The 24,461-nt window shown below is 36.7% G+C and overlaps 1 pseudogene; it reads right to left on the bottom strand.

Annotated features, from left to right (window-relative positions):
• Window positions 1-9,490: 9,490 nt before the first annotated feature.
• On the bottom strand, window positions 9,491-9,589 carry LOC139034541 (U6 spliceosomal RNA; annotated as a pseudogene).
• Between the last annotated feature and the right edge of the window lie 14,872 nt (window positions 9,590-24,461).

The raw sequence follows: 24,461 nt of genomic DNA, 5'->3' as shown, positions 1-24,461 counted from the left end.
AGGAACAAAGATCAAATTGCCAACATCTGTTGGCATAGAAAAAGCAAGAGAATTCCAGAAAAATATCTACTTCTGCTTTATTGACTACACCAAAGCCTTTGACTGTGTAGATCAAAACAAACTATGGAAACTTCTGAAAGAGATGGGAATACCAGACCACCTTACCTGCCTCCTGAGAAATCTGTGTGCAGGTCAAGAAGCAACAGTTAAAACCAGACATGAAACAAGAGATGGGTTCCAAATTGGAAAAGGAGTACATCAAGGCTGTATATTGTCACCCTGCTTAATTAACTTACATGTAGAGTACATCATGAGAAACGTTGGACTGGATGAGGCACAAGGTGGAATCAAGATTTCTGGGAGAAATATCAATAACCTCAGATATCTTAATGAAACTACCCTTGGGGCAGAAAGTGAGGAGGAACTAAAAAGCCTCTTGATGAAAGTGAAAGAGGAGAGTGAAAAAGCTGGCTTAAAACTCAACATTCAAAAAATGAAGATAATGGCATCTGGTCCCATCACTTCATGGCAAATAGATGGGACAGAGTTTATTTTCTTGGTCTCCAAAATCACTGCAGGTGGTGACTTCAGCAATAAAATTAAAAGATGCTTGCTCCTTGGAAGAAAATTTATGACCAACCTAGATAGCATATTAAAAAGCAGAGACATTATTTTGCTGACAAAGGTACATCTAATCAAAGCTATGGTTTTTCCGGTAGTCAATAATGGATGTGAGAGTTAGATTGTAAAGAAAGCTGAGCGCTGAAGAATTGATGCTTTTGAAATGTGGTGTTGGAGAAGGCTCTTGAGATTCCCTTGGACTGCAAGGGCATCCAACCAGTCCATCCTAAAGGAGATCAGTCCTAAGTGTTCATCAGGAAGGACAGATGTTGAAGCTGAAGCTCCAATAGTTTGGCTACCTGATGCAAAGAATTTGAAAAAACCCTGATGCTGGGAAAGATTAAAGGCAGGAGGAGAAAGGGATGACAGAGGATGAGATGGTTGGATGGCATCACTGACTCAATGGACATGAGTTTGAGCAAGCTCTGGGAGTTGGTGATGGACAGGGAAGCCTGGTGTGCTGCAGTCCATGGGGTCACAAAGAGTCGGACATGACTGAACTGAAATAAGCTGAGGAAGAAAAGCATCTGACCAATAATTCAGAAAATAAGCACAATGACTACTATGACTAGAATCTACTAAAATTGAGGTCTGGACAAAGTGCAATGCAAATGATGTACTAACTTAGCTCTTGTGCGAAACAAAGGAAAAGAAAAATAGGGTCTTTCTGAGGCATGGGTTGGGCCTTCTTAAGCAAAAAGTTTGTTCTGAGCAAGGGCATGAAGGTATGGAAATAGGGTGCATTTAGAAAATTGGTAAGGTAAATGGGAATTCATGTTAGAAACTGAGGAGGGAAGGATCAGGTCTGCTGTGTATTTTACTGTCTATGTTTGAGTTGGGTTTAGGAAGTACATTCACAAAAGAGTGACGTAAAAGCTGTCTAAACAGGTGAATAGGATTTTACCACCAAACAATGAAAGCACACTGTGACAGGAGGAACAGCATGAGTTAATAGCAAAAGAACATTAGACTGCCCCTTGTCACTAGGGAACAGTATAGCTTCCTAGCTCTAGAATAATAATGCAAGTGGTTGAGAATGACATTATATAAAGTTAGAAAATAAGATTAAAGTTAAATTATAATAAGCTACAAATTATGAGCTATGATGTTTAGATGTTATTATAAATGGAATGGGATGAATGAATGAAATAGATATACTTAGTAGAATGTTTAATAAGTTAATCAAAGATTTTTTTCTAAAATTATAATTATAATAGTATGATAGTAGTATAATTATAGTAGCATGATAGTGTGAAATGAACTAAACAAGAGACTTTCACTTCCAGAAATGGTTTATTAACTATTTGGAAAAGCTGTCCTCTGAAGAAAATATACATACATATTTATAATATTTAACATATATGTATATCTATTTAGAAATTGCTGAACTACTGTTATAATAGTTAAGAGTTAGGCCAGGAAGATAGAGGCTCAAAGAGGTAAACTTGGATTTGGAGGCCACATATTTTTTTTAAGTTGTTCACCAGGTCTGTGGGGCTACCCAGCTGTCTCAGTGGTAAAGAACCCACTCGCCAATTCAAGAGACTCGAGAGTCTCTGGGTCGGGAAAATCCCCTGCAGGAGGAAATGACAACACACTATAGTATTCTTGCCTGGAAAATCCCATGGACAGAGGAGCTTAGTGGGCTACAGTCCATGGGGTTGCAAAGAGTTGAACATGACTGACAATGCAGGCATGCCAATTCTATGGCAGACAGCCATAGACTGATCATGATTTTTACAGCCGTATTGGGTTAAGTGGACAAATATTGGTGTATAAGGTAGCAGGTAGAGGAAAACTACAGAATCGCCCTTGCTTTGGGGATAGATATGGAAATGCTGCATCTTAGGGTTAAGTTTGTCTAGTCAAAGCTATGGTTAGAGTTGGACTGTGAAGAAAGCTGAGCGCCAAAGAATTGATGCTTTTGAACTGTGGTGTTGGAGAAGACTCTTGAGAGTCCCTTGGACTGCAAGGAGATCCAACCAGTCCTGGGTGATCAGTCCTGGGTGTTCATTGGAAGGACTGAGGCTGAAGCTGAAACTCCAACACTTTGGCCACCTGATGTGAAGAGCTGACTCATTGGAAAAGACCCTGATGCTGGGAGGGACTGGCGGCCGGAGGAGAAGGGGACGACAGAGGTTAAGATGGTTGGATGGCATCACCGACTCGATGGACATGAGTTTGAGTAAACTCCGGGAGTTTGTGATGGACAGGGAGGCCTGGTGTGCTGCGATTCATGGGGTCAGAAAGAGTCAGACATGACTGAGCAACTGAACTCAATTGAACTGAGGGTTAAATTTAAAAGAGTAACAGGGAGGCCCTTTCAGGGACTTGTAACTCATCCGCAAATGAGCTGAAACCAAGACTTATTTCCTACAGATTAGAAAGTCTATATCCTGAGTGGAAGAGGATAATAATATCAGATACCTTAAATTGTTTCTGCAAATAATTCTGGAAAACAAGCCCCAACAATAAAAATAACAACCAGGCATAATAGGAGACAAAAAATATGAAGAAAATCAGCAGAAACAATAAAAATACAGATCTACTGATGATTGAGATACTATAGTGACCACTCATAGATTTAAAAATAGCCACTTTATTATGTTAAATTGGATGAATACAAGTGGCAGAATATTGGCAGATCACTCACTTAGAACCAGACATCCTGGAGAGTGAGTCAAGTGGGCCTTTGGAAGCATTACTATGAACAAAGCTAGTGGAGGTGATGGAAGTCCAGCTGAACTATTTCAAATCTAAAAGATGATGCTGTTAAAGTGCTGCACTCATTAAGCCAGCAAGTTTGGAAAACTCAGCAATGGCCACAGGACTGGTAAAATTAGTTTTCTTTCCAATCCCAAAGAAAGGCTATGCCAAATTATGTCAAATTACCATACAATGGCACTCATTTCACATGCCAGCAAGATTATACTCAAAATCCTTCAAGCTAGGCTTTGGTAGTACATGAATCAAGAACTTCTAGATGTTCAAGCTGGATTTAGAAAAGTCTTTAGAATTTAGAAAGGATTTAGAAACCTTCTAAATCTCTGGATTTGGAAACCAGAGAACAAATTCCCAACATATGCAGGATCACAGAAAAAGCAAGGGAATTACCAAAAATAATCTACTTCTGCTCCATTGATTATGCTAAAGCCTCTGATTGTGTGGATCACAACAAACTGTAGAATATTCTTAAAGAGATGGAGATACCAGATCTCCTAATCTGCTTCCTGAGAACTAGCAACAACTTCAGAAATGCAGATGATACCACTTTAATGGCAGAAAACGAAGAGGAACTAAAGAGCCTCTTGATAAAGGTGAAAGAGGAGAGTGAAAAAGCTGGCTTAAAACAACATTCAAAAAAAGATCATGGAATCCAGTCCTATCACTTCATGGCCAATAGATGAGGAATATGTGGAAATAGAGTTACATTTTACTTTCTTGGGCTCTAGAATCAATGCAGACGGTGACTACAGCCATGAAATCAAAAGATGCTTGGTCTTTGGAAGACTAGCTATTACAAACCTAGATAGTATATTAAAAAACAGGCATCACTTTGCTGACCAAGGTCTGTCTAGTTAAAGCTATAGTTTTTCCAGTAGTCATGTATGGGTGTGAGAATTGGACCATAAAGAAGGCCAAGTGCCAAAAAATTGATACTTTTGAACTGTGGTGCTGGAGAAGACTCTTAAGAGTTTCTTAGACAGCAAGTAGTTCAAATCAATCAATACTAAAGGAAATCAACCCTTAATATTCTTTGGCAGAAGTGATGCTGAAGCCCTAATACTTTGGCCACCTGATGCAAAGAACTGACCCATTGGAAAAGACCCTGATGCTGGGAAAATTGAAGGCAAGAGGAGAAGAGGGCAACAGAGGATGAGTTGGTCAGATGGCATCAATGACTCAATGAACATAGTTTGAGCAAACCCAGGGAGATAGTGATGAACAGAGAGCCTGGCATGCTGCAGTTCATGGGCTTGCAAAGAGTTGGACAAGATTTAGTGACTGAACAACAACAACAACAGAAATTGAAATAAAAAAAAAAACTAGTGAAAATTTCAGATAATAAAAATATAGTAATCAAAATGAGGAATGCCCTGGATGAAATTAACAAGTTAAACAGAAATGACAAGATACTGAGTGAACTAGATGAATAATAAGACTAATGAATGAAGCAGAGAGAGCCATATGAAAGAAAGTACAAGGAAGGTAACAGTCATAAAATATATGGTAAGAAAAGAATATCTAGAAAGAGAAAAAGGCAGCCATCATATCTGAAAAGATAATAGCTGTAAACCTCCCAAAATTAATGAAAGTTATCTGGCCAAAGATGCAAGAAATTAGATATGAATGGACATTTCACAAAAAAAGACATGCAAGAAGCAAATAAACATATTTACATTTATTACTTATGATTATGCAGATTAAAGTCACAGTGAAATAATACTTCACATGCCTAAGATTGGCTAAAATTAAAAATACTTCCACAAGCATTATCAAAGATGTGGATCAATAAAAATTCTCACACAATGATTGGAGTATAAATTGCTACAACCTCTTTAGAAAATGTCTTTGCATTATCTGCTAAAGTGGACATATAACTGCTAATGTGTATCCCATTGCCCAGAAACTCCATTCTATAAAAAGCATCCAAAATAAACTACATGAACTTGAAGAAATATGTATATAAAAGCTAACAGTGGTATGATTTAGAGTCAGTAATGTAAATAATCCCCATAGGCATTAATATTATAATAGATAATACATTATATCATATCCATATGTGGATTACTATGTGGTGGTTGGTGGTTTAGTTGCTAAATTGTGTTGGACTCTTGCAACTCTATGGACAAAAGCTTCTCTGTCCATGGGACCTCCCAGTATTTATACTGAGTGGGTTGCCATTTCCTTCTCCAGGGGATCTTCCCGACCCAGGAATCAAAACCATGTCTCCTGCATTACAGGCCGTCTCCTATATTGTAGGAGGCTTCTTTACCAACTGAAGCAGTGTGATTACAATACAATAGGCAAATTGATGAGATATAGCTTCCCACAACAATGATGGATCTCACAACTATAATAAGTGAAAAAAGTCATATATTTCTATTAGGACAAAATTAAAAGAACAGGAAAAGCTAGCCCGGGATTAGATGGTAAAACCAAGGGAGTGATTGTAGTAAACGTCAGGATGATGTTTCCTTTGGAGACAAGGAAGAAGTGGTGATGGGGAGAAGGTAGGAAGAGGCTTTTAGGTTACACATTCTGTTCTATTTATTGATTTGATTGGTAGTCACATGGATGATGGTTTTATGATAATTCAGTATTTTGATTTTTATTTTGTGCATTTTCTCTGTGTTATATTTCATAGGCAAACATATGTTAAATAATGTATTGGTAACGGAGTAGTTTTCAGACTGAGAGATCGGTTCCATGTTTAAATCATGTTTAAATGCCATTTCAACACTGTCAGATACTAGGTAAATTTAAAATCATTGAAAAAAATCATTTCAAATAATCAAAATAAGTTTACTTTTGCTTACTAGGCAGTCATTCATTTAAATTATGTATATCTGCTTAAGGAGTTTTGTTAAAGTTTGTTAATTTTTTTCATACCCATTAAAATTAATTTTCTTAAATGAATTTTTTTTACCCCTGATAAAATTTGCACCTAATATGTTAGGTCAGTCTTTTTCTTTACTCACTTGCCTTTGACTTTAACTAGCAATCCCATGTAGTTTTCTTGCTCTAAAGGTCTAGGTATTTTGCAAACTTGTTTTTAAAATTATAATGAGTAATGAAGAATTCAGATATTCCATTTCAAGTTTAACTACAGAAATGTCATTTTTTACATTAATCCTAAAACATGGTTTTTATATGGTCATTCTTCTGCTCAACATTTCACCATGGCTTGCTGAGTAATACTACATTATTACATCACCAAAGAACTAAACAAGATCTTCCAATCATCCAGCCCACCTCCATCACTTCATAGATACTATAACTGAAATTCATAGATGTCACGAGACAAGGTCTTGGATGTTATGGGAATAGTATAGAAATTAGGTTGTCTTTTTTCTGTTCCTTTGTACTATATCAAAAGAAAATTCCAGGGTCTAGTATTTAAAACCTTCCAAATCCAAAGCCCCCCACTGCTTTTTTTTCAATGTCCCACCCCCACCAAACACATCATTTCCACATAATGCAACCCTCTATATCTACTCTATTCTTAATGTCTTTGTCCAAACATTTCTTTAGCTTATCTATTGGATGGAGCTTTTGATATCATGGTATTAGTTAATGTCCTTGGGCCACAATAGAAACAATTAATTTTGTTTAAATTGAATATATTGGAAGAAAATAGAATAGCTCCCCAAATAAGGGAATCCTTTACAACCAACTTTTCATAAGAACAGGATTTAGGAATTCTCTTCAGCTTTTCACAGTGGTTTATCGGGTCCAACCATTTTCTATCCTTGGGTCTCTTCTTAAAATTCAAACACAGCAGAAGGGCAGTCTTATTGGTGTAATTTGGGTCACATGTCTACCCAGTTTTGGCTCAGGAAGGTGAGTTACTGCTATTGACAGTCCCAGCAAAACTGCAGAAAAGTGGGATTGAAGGAAGACCATAGTTCCTTAAAGGAAAATCAAATGAAGGAGCTTCTACTAGAAGGGGGAAATAACATTGAGAGTTAAAGTTAACAGATGTTTATATGAGTCATCTAATCCAAACCAATGAATGAGTTCTACCATGTATTTACTCCTAGGAAAATGCCAGTTTAGAAATTACAATTAGCCAAGCCCTATGATTTACACCTTGGTAAGTCTTATTATTATTGATTACACATTAGCCTAATGGATGCAATGCAGTTACAGAGACCAGGTACAGAAACATATTAGTTGAAAGCTACATCCCTAAGTGATAACATATCTTCCATAGTCTACTAAAAATGTAAGCTTTAAAATAAGTGTAAGAGAGAAAGAAAAGGAGTTCTTAACTTTTCAGATTAACACAATGACGGAGATTCTTTTCAGGTTATCCCCTTCTGACCGTTCCTTTTAAATTCTCACTGCAGATACTTGGTCAATTCATTCACCTCTTGTTTTAAAGGATGAGAATCCCACATAAATCACAACTGCCTTGCACAGCTGCTCCCGCTTTCTGATGCTGGGCTTTGGATGCTGTCCTGTGCAGTCCACAGCACTCCAGAGGGTCTGGGAAGTGTGCCCGAGGCCTCACTCACTAACCCAACATGATTTTATGGCCTTATGTGGGAGCATTATACAGCACTATAGAACTGTGATGACACTTTTTAGTCACAGTAATAATGACATATGGCACTGTCTTCATAACCCTTCCATTTGGGAGAAAACAATTTTCTACTTATTTTCTTAAAACATAGGGGCCGAGTGACTGCTGCAGCTTCTGAAATGGACACTCAACATTAATGAGCTCTAGCCTACGGTGACCTATTCAGAATGGAAGGCTCACAGTGTGACATTCTGTTTAAGTGGGCTAAATGATTGGACATTAGTCACAGGAGTTTAAAGGTCTGAAGAGATGGCAAAATATTATTAATTCAATATCTCTTTAATGCTAAAAAGTATGGCCAGAGGGACCCTTTGACAATTTCTTGGGCTATCAGAATACCTAATTGGAGATTAATCTCTAATAACCTCTTAATACCATTCAGAAGTTTAAATGAAGCCCAAACAAGAAAGAAATTGTCAGTTCAGTAGTGTCATTTACAGCTAATGCTATGGAAAACTATTTAATTCATTACAGAAGCAGAGAGGCCCATTTTCAATTTCTGCCCTATTTCTATCTGGCCAATTAAATATAGTGCTGGCTAAACATGAAAATTGGAAAATGGGAACTCCTGCACCAAGCATTAACTTCTTTAAAGACTTTTTGGACTGATGTTTCAGATTTCAGGCTAGCCATCAGTCCCCCGAAGACTGCCTTCCTTGGCACCTCAGGCTAAGATAGAACTACCAGTATTCTTTATAGCACTTAATAGAACTGAAGTTTTTCTTTAAAAAAATAAAAATTCTGTCACCTCCCACAAAAACAAACTCCATGGAACAAGTGATTTATCTTGCTTCTCAATGTACCATAGCACATGGAAAAATACCTGAGTTGCTAAATAGGTCCTTATTCACTGGAAAAACAATGAATGAAAAAAAATGTAAATGAATGAAGGCTGATTTTGAAATCTATTATGAATGTTTTATAATTACTCCTGCCCTACAAATAGTGATACTCGACTAGCACATAGCTTTAGAAGAATGAAACTACATTTTACACCTAGAGGGTTCCAGCCGTTTAGGAAAACTACATCTAAGAGTCATGGAGGTCCATCACTGCACTGCTCCTCTATGTGTGATCCCACATTTAGCTGAGAATGCAGGCTTGACAGGAAGGCAGGGACAAGACCCCAATATTCTTAATACTTGTTCTCCAAATTTGTTTAGTCAGTCTGGTTTCTTAGCACCCCTTGCTTCATCCTCATTTAGTCTCTGAGGAAGCTGTTCTTGGTTTCTGGAGTAAGAAGCTCTAGGCATACTAACTGAGCAGGTAAAGACCAACGTAATAGAGTTTGACCCTATTTTTTTATATTAGACCACTGATTTTTTCTTTAAATTGAAGTACAGTTGATTTATAATGTGTTAATTTCTTCTGTATAGCAAAGTGATTTGGTTATATACATATATATATATATATATGTATACATATATATATATATATATATATATACATATATATATATATCCTTTTTATAACAGTTTATTATAAGATATTGAATATAGTTTCCCATGCTAGTTGCTTATTCATTCCACATATAGCGATTTGCATCTACTGGTCCCAAGCAAAACTATGCAGTTCTTCATGAATCTTCAGGTCATCCTTACGCTGGGGCCATGCTAATATTCTAATTTTAGTATGAAGTATGAAAGTGTTAAGTCACTCAGTAGTGTCTGACTCTTTGTGACCCCATGGGCTATGACAAACCAGGCTCCTCTGTCCATGGGATTCTCCAGGCAGGAGTACTGGAATGGGTTGCTATTTCCTCCTCCAGGGGATCTTCCTGACCCAGGGATCGAACCTGGGTCTCCTGCAGTGTAGGCAGATGCTTTACTGTCTGAACCACTAGGGAATATATTTTAGTATATGTGCTGTCAAAGAGAGCATACCACTGACTTCTTTTAGACCTCAGTTTCCCCTTTCCTGTTAGCTTCACATCCAGACAGATTGATAATAAAGTTGGTATGCGTGCCCTGCTGTGGCCCTCTTGGAACATTCCAACTTCACAAATCACAAACCAAACCTAGAAAATGCCCTAGTCTCACTCCTCAACCATGATAAAGGCCCAGCTTTCTCTGTGACACGTCTGTGCTCCCCCTGCTCTTCCCAGTAATCCCTTGTATGACTAATAAACTTTCTTTCAATTTCCATAAGTTCTCCATAGCCTACCTATTAATTGGAAGATGGTCCAACCCATGTTCTTGGGTGATCACAAGGTAGCCAGTCTGACATAAACTGCTTTCAACATTGACCTGCTTTGTACCCCCAAATAATTTGGGTACATTTGTGATGAGTTTATCTCTAAGCAGCCCTTGCTAAAATACAGATTAGATTTAATGATTGTATAACTGTTGGCTTCACGGAAAGAAATTCTAAAGGAAAATGTTTTAAGCAATAAAATGATAATCTAACACATGGCTAAAAGAGCAGTGAGTATCACCTGGAGTTGGGACCTGGGTAGATGGGAAGGGCTGTGCAAAAAGATATGAGTGTTGTCAGGAAAGGAGTAAAAAGGAGGTAGGAGGTAACTTCCTCAATTTACTGTCTTGCCCTATCTATCCCTAAATTTGTGGCTCAGCTGGTAAAGAATCTGCTTGCAATGAGGGAGATCTGGGTTCGATCCCTGGGTTGGGAAGATCCCCTGGAGAAGGGAAACACTACCCACTCCAGTATTCTGGCCTGGAGAATCCCATGGACTATATAATCCATGCGATCGCAAAGAGTCTGCATGACTGAGCAACTTTCACTTTAATGATATTTAGGGAGTTTACATTAAAGGTCTGATTTCTGGATCACATGCTAATATGCATACTTTCCTTCTTCCTTCGTCTCTCTTTCACCCTTTCTTTTATAATTTTTTAATTGCTTAATTTCAAGTTTGACCTAGTGTTCAAGTTTTAGAGTGATAAAGAAGTATGTGACAATGGCACAATGTGAAGCACTGACCAAGAAGCTTCATGTACCCTTTGAGGATCAGCAAATGTTTCACTTGTTGCCTTGCCCTCATGAGTCCACTGTTTCCTAAATGGAAGTTGATTTGGTGGGGACAGAAAATAAAAGATGTCAAATGTGAGACTCAGTGTACAAAAGTAAAAAATCAGGTAGAATTAAGGGAAAAAAAAAAACTTATGAAGAATATTTACCAAGATACATACTCCAGTATACTTCAGCTGTGATTCCTCTAAAACAGTCCAACATCACCAACATTACATGGGACCTGAGCCCTGCCTATATGTTCTTTGCTGTCATTGTTCAGTTGCTCATCTATGTCTGATTCTTTGCAACTCCATGGACTGTTGCCTGCCAGGGTCCTCTGTCCAAGGAATTTTCCAGGCAAGAATAAGAGTGGGTTGCCATTTCCTTCTCCAGAGGATCATTCTGACCCAGGGGCTGAATCCACATCTCCTATGTCTCCCGCATTGCAGGTGGATTCTTTATCACTGAACCACCGGGGAAGCCCCTATCTACAGTAGAAGGCACCAAACTTTGCTGAGAGTTTCTAGAACCAAGATGGTTTGGGAGGATAGAACATGCCTAAACAAATTACCCCAGGCCATGTAACGAGGCAGGGGGAGTGCTACTGGTTTTCTTGTGGAACCAAAGATGGTGGTGTTCTGACATTGATTATTAATAGCTGACAGACAGGTAGAAATTTCACATGTGGCACAAAGATGCCAAAAAAGAAAGCAACACATCACTGTGGATGGAAAATAAATTGGAACAAAGAAGGTTTAGCAAATACTGACATAATGTTTAGAAAGTCAGATGAACCTAGAGGAGATGCTGGTAGAAGTGGAGGGAGTGGAATAAGTACTGAATTAAGTAGTTTAATCCTAAAATAAGTGAGTCCATGTAGAATGGACTAAGATGATATGTTTGGCTCTCAGGGAAAAGGAAAGCTCAAGACAGAGACAAAGTTGAGTTGTAGAAAAAAGAATCACATTTTTATTCCTGCATATTTTAGTGATTGAGAAATATCAATTCCTACATCTCCAATTAACATCTATGTTAGAAACTAGCTTGTTAACTTTGTCTTAGAGAATTCTTTCAACCAAGAATTTACTGAAATACCACTGACTACTTTACTAAATAACATTCTGAAAGCAAAATGAGCAAGTCACCAAGGACAAATCTTGTCCTCTGGTAGATTCTGCATAAATGATTTCTGTTAGCTTCCTTTCATCAAGATTTTTGCCAATTAATTCATAAATATTAGCATTTCATTAATTGCACCAATATTAACATTGCATGTCAGTGGGGATTTTTAAGCAAATTTCTAATTACATTCAAAAAGTAAAACAAGGAAAAGGTTTTCTAATAACATTGGTATTAGCAGGCACTAGAATTGGTTTTGTCTTGAGTACACATACATTCTAGTATAAAAATCTATTTCCCTGAGTTTTAATGATCGATTTTATGGATATTTTATGAATAACACATACTGAGTACCATTAATTGAATAATGAATTTCAATGCCTGGGATGAATTTAAGAAGCAATCCATGCATCTTATGAATCTCTTTTTTTTTAAAATCAACAGAAAATCAATTTCCAGGAAGTAAAATATTTTCTACATGTTTATTTAAGTACTAATCTATAATGCAAGTGAATTATAGGCATAATTCAAGTATATGTTTGTTTTAATATTTTTTTCCAAAAGAAAAAAAAATGGTCTAATAAAGGAGGGAGATTTTTTTGAGAAAACATCTTGTTTTTAATTTTCATAAGTCAAACACTTTTACTATTTTAAAATTTGCCGTATAATACTGAACCTTATGCTAATTTACCATAATTTAATCTGTTTTACATATAAATTGTTTTCACACTAGCAACATGCTACAGGAACTAAAATAAGAATTCATTTGTTTAATAATCCCTTTATAGAAACTCCTGAGGTCTAATGAGGCAGGAATCTGAGAAGTAGTGACTTTGGGGCTTCAATTGGCATTTTGTTTGTTTATTTTATCCCTTGTCAGCCTCATTTTAATTTCCATGGGGAATCCTCATAACTTAGGGGAAATTGTGAAGATGAATAACAAACATAAAGGTAATTTGTGAATTATATCTGTGTTTGACCTAAATTCTTATTCATTCTTAAGAGTATCAAGTTATTTTTGTATCACTTTTTTCTCTTAAATTTGTGACTATTTTCCTGAAATTTAAAAATCACTCAATAGGAAGTAATTAGAATTTCTTTCTCTTAAGACATTTAAAGAACATAAATATCCTTCTGAAATCCCCCTCCCACATCATTTCATAGCAGCACTGGCCTTCCATTCATCTAATCTTTGAGTATTTGAGGTCTTTCTAACCTTAAATCCCTTACACATGCTATTATTTTCCTCCAGCTAATTCCTAATTTTTAAAACCTCACCAGGAAAATTCCCCTTTCTCAGAGTCTTGCCCTAACTCTTTCATCTGAATTAGATAAATCTATCCTCCTGCTGGGAGAGATTGGGGGCAGGAGGAGAAGGGGATGACAGAGGATGAGATGGCTGGATGGCATTACTGACTCGATGGACATGAGTTTGAGTAACTCCGGGAGTTGGTGGTGGACAAGGAGGCCTGGCGTGCTGAGATTCATGGGGTCGCAAAGAGTCGGACACGACTGAGTGACTGAACTGAACTGAACTGATCCTTCTCCTTGATGACATCCTGTTCTTTTTCTTCTTGGCATTTATTAAATTTGAATTTTATATTTTTCATGTGTATTTATTCTATCTGTACCTACCTCTCAGACTAGACTAAATCCAAGATGACAAAGGCAATGCCTGATTTGGCTCATTGATTTTTTTTTTTTTTTTAGGTTTGGCAAATAAGTGGAATTCAGAGAATGAATGACTTAATGAAAGAAATGATGGCTTACACCAAGACATGACTTAATGAAACTGCATAGAATCCAACATAGCATCATTATTCCATAACCAATAATGGATATTCACAATGATGTTCTGAGTTCTCTAGAATCAAGTTAAATTATATTTAAAATATTTTGTTTAAGAAGCCAGGAAATATACATCTAAAATAATGTCCAAAAATTTTTAAGAATAATAACAGGGAAAATGTATATACTGCAATATATATATACATATAACCAGTTCTATTTATGTCTCACATTACTAGGATCATTTTGCCCCATAGAATCTAAATACTGTCTCCTGAAGGAGATGCAGTTAACAACATACAGCTCAGAAGCTCTTCCTGAACTTTAATTTTAGCAGCAATTTATTAGGTAGCAGCTCCATGAAGACTAGAAATTTACAAACAATAATTGAAACTTGTCACCTGGTCAAATACTGCAAACCTAACACTTCTAATTTATTCCCCATTAATTATTCCAGATTTCTTATGTAGGAGGAGGAAGAGATGCTGAAAGTGGAAACCCCATGCAATGACTGCCTCCTTTGGATGAGTGCGTTATGAAAAGTTGGTATCTGCCATACTGATTGACTGAGAGCAACAGAAAACCCCCGAGGCCTTCTGGTTCAGTTGGGATTGTAATGATAGACTAGCAAGATAAAAGCCTGCCAGAACATTAGCTTCAACTGTATGACAATGCCCTCCCCAAGAAGATATGATGCCGTGTGGATGAATATAGATTGAAAACGTGGATCCTGACAGCAGCACTGATTTCTCTCAGAAAGCCCCTGTGCTGAGAGGATGCTGTGTCTGCTCAGGATAAGGATTCCAGCAATGTGTGAAAAATTCGTTTTCTCAGCTGGAAATGCTCATGTGTCTAGTTGTACAAGTGGTAAATTTGGGGTCCATACTAATGTTGAAGTTTGAGAGAGAAAGAAAGAGGGTTGTGTGGATATCTACCCCTGTTTGGAGTGAGTGGATTCTTTTTGGCCTAATACTAGGGCATGGGGAGAGGATCACACACCACTCAGAAATAAAATTTCTTTCCAGGATTCCTTGAAGTCCTACTTTCCAAATGCACCCTGATGCCATGAAGTAATTCATTTTCCTCTCCTCTATAGAACTGACACAGTTGTCATCATTTTTATTATTTCTCTGACTGATTCTCTCCTTCTGACTCCACAGAGCAGAAAATTTACCCTCCAGAGGTGCAGAGAGAATAGATTTCCTTTATTTTTTTTATTATTTCTCTAAATAATATTTTTTTTCTCCTTTGAGGGAGAAAAAAAAGATGACAAATTTTGATACCTTTGCATTAGAGTGGTTAATAACATTGACTTTGAAATTAGCCTGAAAACCTGAGTAGGATTTTTCTAACTATGAAACCTTAAGAAAGTCACTATAACTCTCTAAACCTCATAGGGCTGTTGTGTGAACCTGATGGGATAATGATAATAAAGTGAGGCACATGGAAACTCTCCATAAATGTTTTCTAATGGCATTATTATCATAAACACTGTGGAAACAGCATATTTCGGTCATGCTTATTGATATTTTACCCTATGAAGTTAGCCAAGAATCAAGCTAAAGTATGACAATTAGTTTGCCCCCACCTTTTTTTTTTTGGAGAAAAGGAGTTATGAGTGGCATACAACTTCACCTGAATAATCTTTCTCAAAATGGGATGCACGAATTTAAATCTTTACCTTAGAGAAATAGTAAGGAAATGTCCTTTCTGTGACATGACTTTGAAGACGTTCTGACATCTGGGATGAAATAAAATATTTTCACTAAAAATGTAACCATCATTGTACTTGGTACCTATGGGATATGTGTAATTCAGTACTAAAAATTCAATAATAATTTTTAGTCTTTATATAACAGAAATCAAGTCTTTTGCATTTCTCCCTCTTATCCAAGTTGAACGGCTTGCTTTTGTCACCACAAAATAGCTGAATAGCTGGGAATAGCTGAATAAAAACATAACTTTTAGTGTTTTCTGATAACTATTTTTTGATGGAATAAAAATCTGATGATATTCTGACATCATATAACAGAAATGTACAAAATTCATAGCATTTCCTCTCTAGTACATAACATTGCTAAACTGGTTGCAGGTGGGAAAAATTGTTTGAGTTCTGAACTCTAAGATTATTTAGAATAGAAGATCATAAATTATAATCTTTCTTTTATGGAGTTAATATATGTTATCACTATTTTTTGATTTACAATATTTCACCATATTATTTATTTTGGCTTGTCTGGTGGCTCAGACGGTAAAGAAACTGCTTGCAATACAGGAGACCTGGATTTGATTCCTGGGTCAGGAAGATCTCCTGGAGAAAGAAATAGCAACCCATTCCAGGTTTTTCACCTGGAGAATTCCATAGACAGAGGAGCCTGGTGGGACACAGTCTATGGGGATTTATTTTTCATTTTTTTCTTTTATACTACTCCCATAATAATTCAGTCTATGACCTCCTTGCCTTATAGAATTAAAAACTGAGTACTGTAACACCATTTTATTTTTATGCAATATCTCTTTAATTTAGAAAAGTCACTAATATTGTGAGACAAAAATTATTTGCCCTCATCTCCCCGTGAACCGAAATATGAAAATTTAAAAAGAGAAAGATAATGAATTTGGTTTTGAACATATTGTATTTTACATACCTACTTAGATATCAACCATCTGGAGGCACTCGACTTGCTAAGATACAAATCTGGACCACATTAGAATAGCATGTACTAAATATGTAAGGATTATCAGCAGAGGAGACAGTTGAAACCAGGGATAGAAGTTACAATACTACTTTTTCTCCAGCTTTAATGTGTATTTATAGGAATCCACCTGAGATGTTAAAATGCAGATCTGTGATGCAGTGCATCTTGTGTGGGGGTTCCTCATGTCTGAAGAGCTCACAGCGGCTGATGCTGCTGGCTGACAGATCATACTATGAGTGGCAAGAATTTAGACCACTCGGGAAAAGTTAGACTGAAAAGAATAAATAACTAGGGAGATCATCCTGGATAACACATCAGCAAATAATTCAAAGAAAGGCAGTGGAAATTGTTAAAATAGATGCATTAGAGAGAATACAAAATGACCAAAGGAAAATAATAACAACTAGGACAAATCACTGTTAAAGAGGCGATTGGTCAAACGGGGGCAAATGATATGAAAAAGGAAGTCACAGAAGGAGGAAATGAAAAGTCTACATGTTTAATAATTAAAAGGTCATCAGTTATTTATAGATTCTTCATTCAAGTACTTGTCAGATATATTCATTTTGAATATTTTTCCTCAGTCTGTAGCTTGCCTATTCATTTTCTTAATGGTGACTTGACGATGGACAGGGAGGTCTGGTGTGCTGCAGTTCATGGGGTCGCAAAGACTCAGACACGACTAAGTGGACTTAACTGAACTGAACTGATGTGCAGAAGGATTTTATTTTTATGAAATCTGATATAACAGTATTTTATTTTATGGATAGTGCTTTCTCTGTTCCCTCTAAGAAATTTCTGCCTATGCTGTCGAGACATTTTCCTAAGCTTTCTTTTAATAGTTTGTAATTTTTATTTTTATGCTTCATTCCATACTTCATTTGAATTGATTTCTGTGTATGGAATGAGGTAGGGGTTTTCTACAAATACATAAATAATAGTAATACATATAATAATAAACTCAAAATGGGCAGAATTCTTGAACAGATACTTCACAAATGAACAATAAAATCAAAAACTGCTCAAGATCTTTAGTCATTAGAAAAATGCAAATTAGTATCACATGCAGATATTGTATGTACATGCTAAAATGGTTACAATTAAAAACACCAAAAACACCAAATGTTGTTAATATATGGGGTAACCAGAACTTTTATTCATTTCTGATAGAAGTACAAAATGGTGTGTCCACTTTGGAAAACTGTTTGAAGTCTTATAAAGTTAAATACATATCTACCCTATGATTCAGCAATCCTCTTCCTGGGCATTTACAACAGAGAAATGAAAACATGTTCACAAACAGACAGGTACAGGTATGTTCATAATAGCTTTACTCATAATGGCCCTGAACTGGAAACAATCCAAATATACAAAACAAAATAATTGATTAATGCACTGCAGTATGATTATTTAATAAGAAGCATCTACTAGTTATATAGGGCTTCTCTGGTGGCTCAGATGGTAAAGAATCCACCTGCAATGTGGAAGATCTGGGTTTGATCCCTGGGTTGGGAAGATCCCCTGGAGGAGGGCATGACAACCCACTTTAGTATTCTTGCCTAGAGAACTCCCTGGACAGAGGAGCCTGGTGGGCTACAGTCCACGGGGTCACAAAGAGTCGGACACGACTGAGTGACTAAGCACACACTAGTTATACTACTAGTAAAATAGAATGAACTTCTGTTGTAGATAACAATGTTGATGAAACTCCAAAATGTTATACGGGATCAAAGAAGCCAGATACAAAAGACTACACACTGTTCGATTTCATTTACATTAAGTTCTACAGAAGGAAAAAATAATCTATGATGAAAGAAATCAGAATGCATTTTACATTCTGCCAGAGGCAATAACCATTGTGAGTTTTTTTCATCACACATGCAAGGTGGCATGAGGGAATGATCTGGAATGAGGCAAACATAATATATCTACAAAAGTCTATGGTTTATTCAGTGTACACATTGTCAAAAATATTTAGGACTCTGCTTTCCCAGTGAATAAAAATTATACCTCAACTTAGTGAAAACGAGGTTAAAAATGAATCATTAATTCTATTTGAAAGGCATGCTTCAGTAGAAGTGGAGGGCAGACCTCTATTTCAAAGACTGAAGGATTGCATTGCAAAAAAATGTAGTATGTTCTTTTGAGAATTTTAGCTTTAAAGAGAGATACAGAGATGCCACAGTTGTTTGAAATCGAACATAGTGACTTTGTTGTTTGATATTTATTTTAGGTTAAGGTCTGATAAACTTTTTAACCTAAGAGAAGGAATATGTAAAGAGGATGGAGAAATAAAAAGAGTTAAATCAAGGAAAAAAAAACTGATAGTAATGCTTATGAAATAAGGTCTCAGTCTCCCCTCCCCATAATATCTACAGTCTACATTATTAGAATTAAAAGTTAAATGTATATCTGCTTTAAGTCATTTGAAGAGTTTTAGGAATGCTTGTGTAAATATGCATTTATCCTTGCTCAAGGAACAGATGTTGTGGAAGTTAACATTTAATGTGAGATAGGCTTCTTGGGCTTCCCTGGTGGGTCAGTTGGCAAAGAATCCACCTGTAATGCGGGAGACCTGGGTTTGATCCCTGGGTTGGGAAGATCCCCTGGAGAAGGGAACAGCTACCCATTCTAGTATTTTGACCTGGAGAATTCCATGGACTGTATACTCCATGGGGTCACAAAGAGTCGGACATGACTGAGTGACTTTCACTTTTAGGCTACTTAAATAGCTTGGAATTTTGCTCTCAAGTTCTTAAACTAGTGATCTCAACTTCGTTAGGATTGTCTTAATAATTCTCACAGCAGAGGTTGGTTTTCCTGACCAATCTGAATTAAATAATGGTCTAGGATCTACTGTATTTTAAAATAAAATATTAACTAAAATTATGTTCCAGAATTGTATGAAGGCTCTTGGGATAAAGAAATAGCTTGGGTTAGACAAAGATAAATACACAAAATAGAAAGAAAAAGAATCTCTGTATGCCAAGAAGCATCTTTGGTGCTGCTACATCTGGGATAAACAATAGGAAAGCTATTTAAGTTCTATATGTAGGTCTGATCTATTTGGATGTGATACTGTTGAACCTAGGCTGTCATAGGCTACTCTGGGGCTTTCTACAATGAAGCAAATATAGCAAAAGCCATTTGCTAATATTTTTCATTGGCTCAAGCTTTAATATATTGTATGTTTTATTTCCCAGTTTTACGGTATTCTTTTATGGGGGTTGAGTGGATTCATGGTGTTCATTTCTATCTGTTATTATTTTATCTGGATTTGTAGATATTAAATTTATTGTAGTTGACACAAACAATATCACCTTATTTATCCAAATTTACCATTTCTTAGAATGGATTTGGAGCTTTGAGCAAAATAGGGAGACTGATATATGGAAATAATATATGGGATCACACAAGAGCAAAAGAAATTAGTGTTCCCTAACTTCCATGAAAATACAGGAGGGTTCCATCAAGGAAGGTTTTTCTTGAAAATGGGAACCTGGAATTTTTGACAGTAATTTACCACACGGTGGTTAGAGCACTGACTCTGAAGCCAGAGTGGTGTGCCTCAATTTACTCTTCTGTGAAATGGAGTGCATAACAGTTATGTGAGGAAAAATAACAGCTGTGAGAATGAAGGCGGTAACACAAGTAGTGTTGAGAATAGTGGGGCACTCAATAAAATGAGGCATTATTACTTCAGTGAAAATAGTTTCTCGCTTCTAGTAGTTTTTCCTACCTCACATACGTATACAACTTGCAAAACCAAACTCTGCCTTTATGGTCCAAGATATGTCCAAATTCACACAATCGTTGCTCTGGATTCATGATCTCTCAACATAGAATTCCAGCTACACAGTGCCATTTTCTTCTTCTATAATCAACTACAAATTCATGTATCAATTGCAGGCCAGAATCCCTATAAGACTCAAGTAAACTTTCACAATTTGAAGCCCCCAGCCCACCTTCTTGTACCTGTCTGCTCTCTGAGAATGCTTTCAAACCAATCTCCTTTTCTGAAATACTAGAAAGGGACTCTTTATTAAATACCTTGGTTTCTATTTTCTTCTTTATAATGTGGCTCCACTTGCTATTTCCAGGAACTCCCAGTTCTCCCTTCAGTGCAGAGATAGGCTGCCCTGAAATCTTTAATTACTGATCATACCATCCTCTTAATCTTCATTCCTTCTTGGTCTATTCACCCAAGGCTGACTTGTGTCTTCTGTCAAAGTCCCTATAGATGAAATTGCTTTCTCAATTAACTGATGTCTGTCTGCCCACCCCCCACCACTGATTTAGGGGAAAAAACAAAACAACACCCTCCTATTCTGCAAAGAATGCCACTTAGAAAGGTTGTTAATCACTACATGCTTGTTCTGAATTGTATTGTTCTGCATTGTATCATGCTGCTGGATTGTAAGCTCCACAGGGCAGAGTCTTTATTTGCCTTGCCCTGACTATTGTTCAGTGCAGTGCACATTGATGACACTATAGAAAAAACAAACAATGGCTTTTTCCACGTTTTTCCATTTTAATTGTCAAATGGGATGGTATAAAAGCACAATTCACATGAGACTTGAGTACACAGCCTCTGAAATTGCTAAAGTAAGCCATGTGAACTTAGAAGCCAAGTCTGTCTTTTTAAAAGAGTCATTTGCAACTCTTGTCCATTTGTCATTATTGTTCCCTCAAAATTACCTGAAATTTAAACTTTGTATTTAAATGATTACAGGTACCCTCAACTCATTTGATTTAGTGGAGAATTTTCTGGGCACTGAACATAGTACCTGAATATACTTGGCACTGCCAAAATTGTAAGGATGAATGGCAGTGTCTGTTACAGCCTTTTCACAAACTGACTCTATAAAAGGTACCATTTCCCAGTAAAGTTCACAATTAGCACCACTGTCAACAGGTGACATATTTGCCAGTGGGAAGTGATTAAAAAATAATAAAAATAAATAAATGTTAATCTCTTGCCAGAACACAGTTTACCTCATCTCGAGGAAATTCACACAAAGGCAAGCATAGCTCAGACAGTTGCCAAGTATTTTTACTGCTTCTGCCTGCCATTAGCTCCTGCAGCACATCTCAGAAGGGACTGTTTCAGTGCATCTCTGGATTCAATATCTTACTAAATAGAATGCTGATTGAATGGTCAGAGCTCTAGATGGACTCTAAGAAATGGCAATATTACAGAAGACAGACATATAAATACCATAAATATAAAAGCAGATTCCAGGAAAATTGACTTATAAATGGACACCACACAGGTCTCAATGCAAGGCTTCCCCAAAGTCTCACATATAAATACAGACAATTTAAAAATAAACTCATAATGATACATCTTAGAAACTTTATACAGCCTTAAGTGATAAGAAATGGTCTTTGATCTCTGAAAACAGAATTGTAGAGTACAAAGTTTTCCATATTTTTGTATCCTAAGAATTTCTCAGGGGACGTGTCAAAATGCAGATTCTTATGCCCAACACCATTACTATTAACACAGGTCTTTGAAGGGAGAATTCTGGGTATCTGTATTTTTATGAGTTTTCTCAGTTGATTCTGATGATCACATAGTAAATGCCAGAATGGTAAGATGGGAAAATTAAATTGGAAATATCAAGCACTCATCTCTTGTTTGGATCATTTGTATGCTGTCAGATACATTCTTTGTGGGTCTTACATGAGTTGTTGTGGCATTCTGAACCTCTTTCTTCTCAAATAGCAAAATAAGGGTCTAGAATGAACACTCTCTCTAAAGTACATTTTTTTTTTTAAACTCCAACATTCATTTTATGATTCCAATTAAGAAGATGAGCTGGTTCATATTGTTTTTCTGATTCATCTTTACATATCTGAGAGATTAAGTGAGCTTGCTAAGAACAAAGCACATTGGCTTTGTTGTTTCTCTCAATACATATAACTCAAGGCTAATTTCCTCACTGCATGCCAAAATATTAACACTAATGGAGAAAAAGGTTTCCTGGAGAAATTTGGATTGTGAGGGTGTTTAGAAGGGGATAAGCAATAAGTAAAAGTGTGTGATGCAAGGACTAAACTAGATTTTAGAAGAGTCTTCGAAGGCTCTTTAAACATCTATTCATGATATGGCCACAAGCCCCCTGGAGAGTCAAATAAATTATCCTAAAGATTCTTTCATAAGATAATGGAGACTAATTTGAAGATGTAAATAATAATTGCAATATTAAGCAGTTCAAACTACCTTGATGGCTATTTCTGAAACTCCCCATGCTGACAGATTTTTTTTTTTTTTTTTGGTGTTAAGTCCTTTTCCCTCTTCCTTGAAAAAAAGCATTTTATATAATTCGGCATTACCTATTTTATATATGTGGCATTTTGCTTAGCATTAAAGTAGTTTATTTGGAGAAGATCTTTTCCACACTATTCTGGGGAACAGGCTGCTACCCTCTTCAAGTAGCAGCAAAAGATGCAAGGAGGCTCGTTTAAATGTGGCTTCTCTTTAACAGCTTGTTGGGATGAGGAGCAGAACAAGAGCGTAAACATTATTAAAATAGACTACAGTGCCAAATGCAAGGAAGTGCATGCCAGAAATTCTCCAAAAGTAGCATGGAACTGACAAAGAAGGCATACTCCAGTATTTACGCTCTTGCTTCACTACGACCTACCAGGGTTCATGCACCAGCCACGTGCTCTAATCTGCATGCTGCGGCTGCACCCCTTCCTTGCCCAACGGCTCTGCAGAGAAAACAACAGGTGTTTCTAGTCAAATAACCTCGTGGAACACAATCAGTAAAGACCCAAATGGGTCTAGTAACCCACAGATTTGCTTTAAGATTTTCTTATAATAGTCTCCTCTGGTTTTCTGGTCTTTGGCAAACACACACACACACATTCACACAAACATACACAAGGTTGGTTCAAAACCTGTCCCACTCCCCCTCCCACCACCATTGTTTAACAGAATTAAACAGTGTTCCCAATCAGACAACAAAGGCTTAAGGTAACAAAGAACAGAGCAGACACATTTTGTGGCCCTCTTAAAAAGAATCCAAACATAGGGGTTTCTGATAATGCCGAGGGCTTTAAATGTAACCACCCCCGCCCTTTGTAAAACACTAGCTGCTCTATGCCTGTACATGGACAGAGTTCAGATGCAGAGCTGAGACAATAGCTAAGTCCTTGGGATTCTCTTTTGAATACTGCGCGCAAGAGTGTGGCAAGTAGCACGGAAGCTGTTTCTGCTAAGCATGAATTTTAATCTGTACCCTCTGGCCTCTTGGAGGTCTGAAGGTTTTGTACGGATGAGGCAGGAATTTACTCGTGCCTTGAAAAAAGATGATATTGTAGGCTGTTTTTCCCTGACAACAAGATATGTATGTGGTCCCTCCAAGGATACTAACCCTGCCTGACAACTTGAGTACTGCATTACTTGAACTGGTTTTCTGGTGGTTAATCCAATTCCAGGCATTAATTGGCAGTGGCTAGACATGACAGAGCTATTTTGGTTTTTGCTTTTTTACTATAGAATCTGGAAGACTTAAAAAAAAAATTCCTCAGGTTGCAAGATAGCTCATTATGAAATCGTCACTGATATATAGGAAATTTTGTTCTCTGAGATTTTTTTTTTGGAATCACTGTCTCATTGTTAAGACTAAATTCTTGGCTGTTCTAATTTTCCACATGCTTATCCATCATATCTCACTGCCAATTGTGGAAATACTGTTATATAGTGACAATACCTTAAATAGATTTTAAGATCTTATAAGTTGGATCGAGCATAATTCTGGACACTAAGCTGACATATGTTGAATGAATAGATACATATTGATAATGGGAATAATATTAATGATTAATATTTTTAATGCTTATTATGTGCCAGGCACCATATTACATCTTTTATTTGCCTTATTTCAACTAATCCTTAAAATATCCCTTTAGGTTAAATATTTTTTATAAAAAAATAGTCACCT

This window comes from Odocoileus virginianus, chromosome 3 (genome assembly GCF_023699985.2).
Source record: "Odocoileus virginianus isolate 20LAN1187 ecotype Illinois chromosome 3, Ovbor_1.2, whole genome shotgun sequence".
Taxonomy (NCBI): domain Eukaryota; kingdom Metazoa; phylum Chordata; class Mammalia; order Artiodactyla; family Cervidae; genus Odocoileus; species Odocoileus virginianus.
Note: the sequence above shows the minus strand (reverse complement) of the source record. Positions and strands in the feature narration are given on the sequence as shown.